This window comes from Rhinolophus ferrumequinum, unplaced genomic scaffold, assembly GCF_004115265.2.
Source record: "Rhinolophus ferrumequinum isolate MPI-CBG mRhiFer1 unplaced genomic scaffold, mRhiFer1_v1.p scaffold_91_arrow_ctg1, whole genome shotgun sequence".
NCBI classification, from domain to species: domain Eukaryota; kingdom Metazoa; phylum Chordata; class Mammalia; order Chiroptera; family Rhinolophidae; genus Rhinolophus; species Rhinolophus ferrumequinum.
In genome coordinates, this window is record NW_022680450.1 from 25121 (window position 1) to 32334 (window position 7214).

General features: G+C 42.8%; 1 pseudogene; it reads right to left on the reverse strand.

Annotated features, from left to right (window-relative positions):
* Window positions 1-3577: 3577 nt before the first annotated feature.
* Window positions 3578-4202, reverse strand: LOC117020142 (mitotic spindle assembly checkpoint protein MAD2A-like; annotated as a pseudogene).
* Window positions 4203-7214: the final 3012 nt, after the last annotated feature.

The following is a 7214-nucleotide window of genomic DNA, read 5'->3' on the forward strand; positions in this document are numbered from 1 at the left end:
GGGACCAGGGCAGGCAGGTGGGGAGGGAGGTGGTGGCCTGGCCCTTCACAGGAGCACACGCAGCACCAGATCCTATGAGAACGACTCCCCCACAGCGAGGCGATGGGGGAGTCCTGTGCTCGGGCCTTTTAAAATCTCTTCCTCCTCAGCCCCGAGCACAGGTCTGCTTCTCCGCATCTTCCCTTCCTCTGAGGTCACAACTGCCAAGAGCTTCCTGGCTGCTCAGAATGGAGTCTGGGGTGACACTTTCCTCATGGAGGGATGCCTGAGCCTCAGACAGGCGCAGGGCTGGCTTCTGTCTCCTGCAAGTACCAGCTGTGTGTCTTCAGACAGAGACATGGAAAGTCAGGCTCCTCACCTGTCAGGTGGGGATAACGGCTCCCTCTCTGGTGGCTGTGAGGTCAGTGAGGTGACGCAGGTCAGCTCCTGCCCCACACATGATGGGCCCTCGCTTCCCCTCCCTCTACCCTTCCCAGTCCTTTCTCTACCTCTATGGGCTGGAAGGATCAAGTGTTTAGCAAATAGTCTCCTTGTGGCAGAATGAGCTCTCCTGTTGGTGTCCACATAGCCACAGTCCCGAGTGCTGACTCTGGCATCTGTGCCAGCTTCATCCTCAGGGCAGCACTCACCACAGCCCCTCCCTGGTCTTCAAACCCCGCTCATCTCCAAATTCAAGGCCCTTGTCTCAGCTCAGGCAGAGCGCCTCTCACCGCTCTTCTCACTGGTCTCCCTGTTACTGTCCTCCTCTCGTCCAGTGCAACCTCCACACTGTGACCAGCTAAGTTAGGGATCTAATCCTGTCACTTCCTGTGCCTACAACTACCAACAGCTTCACTCGGGCTAGAGAGTAAAGTCTCCATCATCAGCACAGTGTTGAGACTTTATCAGCCTCATGTTCTTCTCCTGGTCTCATTTCTTATCATAACACCCCAATTCACTCACCAGCTGTCAGCATTAACCTGTCTGGTGTGGGCTTTAACAGATAGAGGTGTCAGCACTGAGACTGAGCCTGAAAGCGGGAATCTGAATAAAATACAGACTTTAGTGAATATAATGCATCAACATGTGTACATTGATTGTAACAATTCTGGAAAGAGAGGAGAAAGTAAAACTAAAGTAAGATACGCCTATTGCTTCGAAATGGGTGATTTCCATTAACAAAACGGACCCTAAAATAAGGAAAATACTAACCAATGAGCCACGTCCAGGACCTCTTCCTCCCGCTTATTCTCGTCTCATTGCTCTGGAGTTCCCTCTCCTGGGACAGGGAAGGAAAGGGGACAGAGCAGTTCGGAAGTTCCCCTGAGATCGGTCCCCACCCAGTGTCCTCATCTCCGGCACCCAGGAGTCTCGATTCTGATATGTCACGTAGGACTGGAAGCAACTGAGGGGAGTTCCCTGGAAGCTGCGGTGCTGGACGGGGGCCAGAGAACAGACGCTGGGTCAGGAAAGCAACAGATTCCACATCACTGAGCCCTAACCCTAACCCCAAACCTAAAACCTAAGCTTTAAAACCTAAACAGTAAATCCTTAGCCCTAAGCCTAAACCTAAACCTTAACATAAACGGTAAAACCTTACAACCATAAACCATAACCAACAGTATAAACCATAACCTAAACCCTCAATGTAATACTAAACTATCTCCAGAAAGCACAAACTATGAACCATACCCGTAAACGATCACTATAACCATAAACCGTAACTAAAAACACATAGCCATACACCATAAACGTAATCCACAATGAAGCCCATAAACCATATAACACACATGTGGCCATAAACAACACAAATACACCAGAACCAAACTGTAACCCATAATCTTAGCCTTAACCCCTAACTCAGCACCACATTCCACCTCAGCCCCAACCCTAGCCTGTGGGGCACTAATAGCCCCTAACCAGTCAAATCAGAAGTAGGTCACAAAAACAGAACATACAGATCTATGTCCCTTATAGAGATGTAATAACGTTCCATGAAACAGGACTATGAAACCAACTGCACACTAAAATAATCATGCACCGTAAGCAACTGTGTTTACACCAGAAACTCACAGGTTATTCAACGAACTGAAATCAACCACGGAATACCCAACAACAGTATGAAGGAAAAACACATGATCACAAAAAGCTTTTCACAAAACCCAATGCTATTTGATGATTGAAACACTCAAGAAAGTAGGAATAAAAGGAAGTTTCTTCAACGTGATCAAGAACATTAGGCGATACTTAAGCACCTTCATGGCTCCTTGTTTAAGATGACAGGTTTATTCCTGAAATCAGGAACAAGGCCAGGATGCTGGCTCTCACCACTGTCATTCAATAACGTACCGGAAGCTCGATCCAGAGCAATTAGGAAACGAATGAGAGGCTTCCTGTGAAAGGGAAAACTGAAACTGTCTATTCACAGATGACACGTCACATCTTATAAACATAACTTCCCAAAGAATCAACAAAAAATTATTACTAGTAAAGTAATTCAAAGTTAAATGACAAAATGTCAATACACTGAAATCTGTTTTATTTGTATACACTAGCAAGGAATAATCTAAAAAAGAATTTAAGAAAACAATTCCATTATAAATAACATCAACGTTGATAAAATACTTAGGAATAGTGCAAGGCTTCTACACTGAAAATGACAAAACATAATGTCTTTCTTTGCTGAAAGAAATTAAAGAAACCTACCTAAGTAAACGTGAGGCCATCCCATGGTGATGGAAATTGTTAGGACGGCAACAGAACAGACGCGATGTAAGGATTCAGGGTCATTCCTGTGAAAAGGCCCCAAGGCCTTTGTGGAAAAACGCACAAGCTGATCCTACTATTCACAGCAAATTTCCATAAGGATCTTCAAAAACCAAATCAAGTTGGAGGCTCACCTTTCCCAAACGTAATTTGTAATTAGTACAAAGCCACAGTAAGGAAAACATGGTGACACTGGCATAGAGATATACATAGAGATCCATGGAATTGTATTGAGGGCCCAGAAATAAACCCGTCCGTCTAAGTCAGTAGATTTTTTTTAACATACACATTTAACTTATTTATCATTGTCATTTACAGGTTTATTTTATAAAACACAGAAAGATGCTTTTTTTCTATTTTTTCTTTTCCTTTTATTTTGGTAAGGAGGGCGCAGCTCACAGTGGCCCATTTGGGGATTGAACCGGCAACCTTGGTGTTAGTAGCACCACGCTCTAACCAAGTGAGCTAACAGGCCACCCCCAGAAAGACATTTTTAAAAGTGCTCTATGACCGGAATTTAAACACTAGAAATATTGGGATGGCATTTCGTGTGATACCAAAAGTTTTCCTGTCTACAGTTACCACCTTCAAGGAATTGACATTACAAGGCCAAAGTAATCTGCTGGGTCCCTTTTTTGAACACTGTGCAAAAAAATTGTGGCAACACCTTGGAAAGTCAAACAGATACCCCCAAAATGGGGCAGTCATGCACGGTCCTGTAAAGTATGTTAAGTTTTCCCCCATCTAAAAGTTAAGCAATAAAATATATGAACTACAGTTGACTTGGTTTCAGGAGAAGCACATTTGAGGATTTACGTTAGTGTTCTCATCTTCAGTCATGTCCAGGGATTCTGGAGGCCATCATGCTATTTAGTCTGGATTGTGGTAGTGAGGCAGGAAGGCAGACTTGCTCACAATTGGTAATCAACTGTAGTCCTGACTCTTCCCATTTTTCAGGCACAACCTAATATTTGTATAAATCAGTAGATCAAATGAACAAGAAACTTCCAACAGTGGCAGGAATGTCATTGTAGCTGTGATCTGTCTGAACACAGAACAAATTTCATTTTGGAGAGCTTTCTGAGCCTTTTCTCTGAGTGTACTGTCATCTTTGGCAGTTTTGTCACAATCAATATCAAATTATCACCTTTTAAGGACCTCACCCCTTTCAATATTTGAGAGGACTGCCACCAGTTTCTGAACTGAACTCTTCTGTAATGAAATTTTTAGTTGTTCCACCACATTATTTAGGTATTTCATGAGTTCAGGATAAGTAGTTACAGGCAAGGTGAGCCCACATTTCTGCACTGGAGTAAAGGTTTCAGGTGAATATATGCCACCCATGTTATATCTAACATGTTGTTGATGTCAAATAAGAACTCAGCCACAGTTTTACCGCTCCCATGCAGGGTGGTGGCTGCAGGGCCATGTCCAGACCCACCAAGGGCAGACAACATGACATTGGGTAAAGAAGGGTTTTCCAACAAATGGTGCTGGGCAAATGACCATCCAAATGAAGAGAAATGAAATTGGACCCCAACCTCACACCACACACAGATCTTAAAATACATGAAGGGCTTAAATATAGGCAGTAATAGTATAAACTCTCAAACAAAACATGGAGATACATTTTCATGACCTTGGATTAGCGATGGTTTCTTAGATATGACACCACATACAACAAAAAAGGGATAAATTGCACTTCCTCAAAATTAAAAACTTACATGCATCAAAATAAGCAATCCAGAAAGTGAAAAGACACGCCATAAAATGGAACCAAATAGGTACACATTATATATCTGATAATAGTCTGTTATCCAGGAGACAAAGAACTTTTACAACTCATGACAAAAAAAGACAAACGACTAAAATTGTAAAATAGACTTGAATAGAACCTTCTCCAGATGAGACGTGCAAATAGTCAACAGGCACACTAATATGTTCCACATCGTCAGTCCTGATGCAAATGCAAATGAAAACCACAGTGTGAACCCCCTCACAGGTACCAGAAGGGTTATAATCCGGAAACTAAAACTAACAAGTGGCAGCAACAGCGTAGAGAAATTAGAACCCTTAAACATTGAACGTGAAAAATCACAATGGTGTGGCCTCTGCATGCAACACTTTGAAATTTCCACCCCACAAAAACATGCCCATGTGGCTCAACAGATCCACTTCTAGAAACACACCCCCAAAATTGAAAACAGGTGTTAAAGGCTGATACATGCATCCATAGAAGCGCTGTTCACAATAGCAGAGACATAAACGATTCAAATGTCCATCTGAATCAGCAGTGAAAACTAAGTGACCAATCGTGCAGCTACACCAGGATTCTTGATCTTGATGCTGATTTCATAATTTCTAGAAATACGTTTCCTCTTAGCACAAAAATTTTAATGTGGCAGAAGACATGTTTACTAATACACCCCAAAACATTTAGTTCATCTACAATAAATAGCAAAGAGTTGATAAATCAATGTTCAGTAATTAGTGTTTCATTATTCTCCTATTTGGAAATGCTCTAGACGGTCGATAACTATGCCTCATTTAATTAATATGATAAAATTTTAAAATTTCCAATTACCAAAGACACCTAGAAAATCTTTTCAATGTATATATATGATGCAATTATCACTTAAAAGTGTACTAAGAACCTTTTATTTTAATTGTACCTATTTTATATAGTAGTGAAAACTTTGAGATTTCAGTCAGTAATTACCAAAGCTATTTTCTTGACATATTTTTTAGCAGATAATTAATTTTTATAAACCCAGTTAGAAAAAATTGTATTTTGTGCTGATAATTTTCAAACGCATGACTGTGTAATCAAACCAAACTAAAAGCAGCTTTAACATCAAATATTTCACCAGATCATAAAGTATTTGGGTTAGTTTGTATTTTATTTCTTACTTTATATAAGCATTTAATTTGTTCAAGCCAATCAAATATCACAAACTGGTAACACCATCTGGAGCTACAAAACATCTGACCACAATCAAACACCATTTCAGACAGAGATCACAAATTAACAGAATTGGTAATAACTATAGAGAACACACAAGATGTTTTACCAAGGAAACAGCTGGTTGTCACAAGAGCTCCATAACACAACGTAAATTTATAAGTTTTTCCCATTTCACGGACCCATCATCTGTACATGGACAGTGAGGTCTAAATAGTGAGACACCAACCAGCCTCTTTACACCTCAGGCCAGGAAGCCAGAGGCCCCTCCACACCGAGTGCAGAGGAAGCAGCCCTCCCACAGCCAAAGGGTCACCCCCAAAGACAGTCAGAGAAAGCACAGACCTTCCTCACACAGGCAGTAGGGATGGTGCAGTGCACAGGGTGTCTCAGGTCTCCCACAAAATGTGAGGCACCTCCAGCCCCAAACCCACTAATCTGTGGCCCCAAGCAGGTGCTACTGGACCGGGATCTGACCAGCACTAACGGGTAAGGAAGGCTGGGGGGACAGATGGCCCTTATGTGCAGAAGCCCCTCAGAACACACTCCCCTGGGAGCTGGCACAGCCAGGCAGAGGTGCACTGGGGACCCCAGCTTCTCCCACTGGCCACCAGGTGCAATGGAGTAAGTGCACCTGGCCAATGGTGGGGACCAGAGAGGATTAGCTTCCTGCATCACAAAGCCAAGCTCCCTGGACACAGACTCCGCAGACTTCGGTCTGGAGAGAGCCACTTAACTCCCCAGCCTGTAGGGCCGACTCCAACGACAGGCTTATGGGAGCCTGTGCCTGTGTTCTGTCCCCGTGGTAGTTCCTTCTTAGGGCAAAGGATACGCAAAATACACACACAGGAAAAAAGGAACATTTCTGGGAGTAAAGAATAAAGAAGACTCTAGATTTTCTAGGTGCAAGAAGTTAGCTGCACAGATATTTTTCTGTCAGTGTAAATTCAGAGAGGCGACAAGGCCTCACACCCTTTCTAACTTCTACCCAACTGCAGACAGAGACCAGGAATTGTAATACATGAGCACCTAGAATTCACACACACACAAAAATTTCCAAAGACAGTGAGAAGAAATCAGGTAAATATGACATTTCAGACAAGGGTGGGAGGGGGCTCTTAGATTTTAGATGTAAAAATGGGAGATTTACAGGTAATTCAGTGAAAGCTCAACACACGTGGCAGGTAAAGTCTCCTGCATGGAGTCTTCCTGTCTACTGCTAAGGGGATTGTGCTCAGGGTTTTATTTGTGCTTCACAGTCTTTAAGGAGGCAGGAAAAGGGGAGCCAGGCTGGAAGAGGGAGGCTTGTATTGTTAAAACTGCCCCTTCTGAAATTTTTATTTTATTTACCTCAGCGGGCCTGGGGCAGTTGTGGGCTCTGTTTCCATTTCAGATCTACTTGGCAGAGAGCCCAGGGGTGATGGTGAGACTTTCTCACTTCTACCAGACTGAAAAATCAGCTTCCATTTTTCTCAAGTTTCTGACTGGTTATTAAATCCTTTAAAGC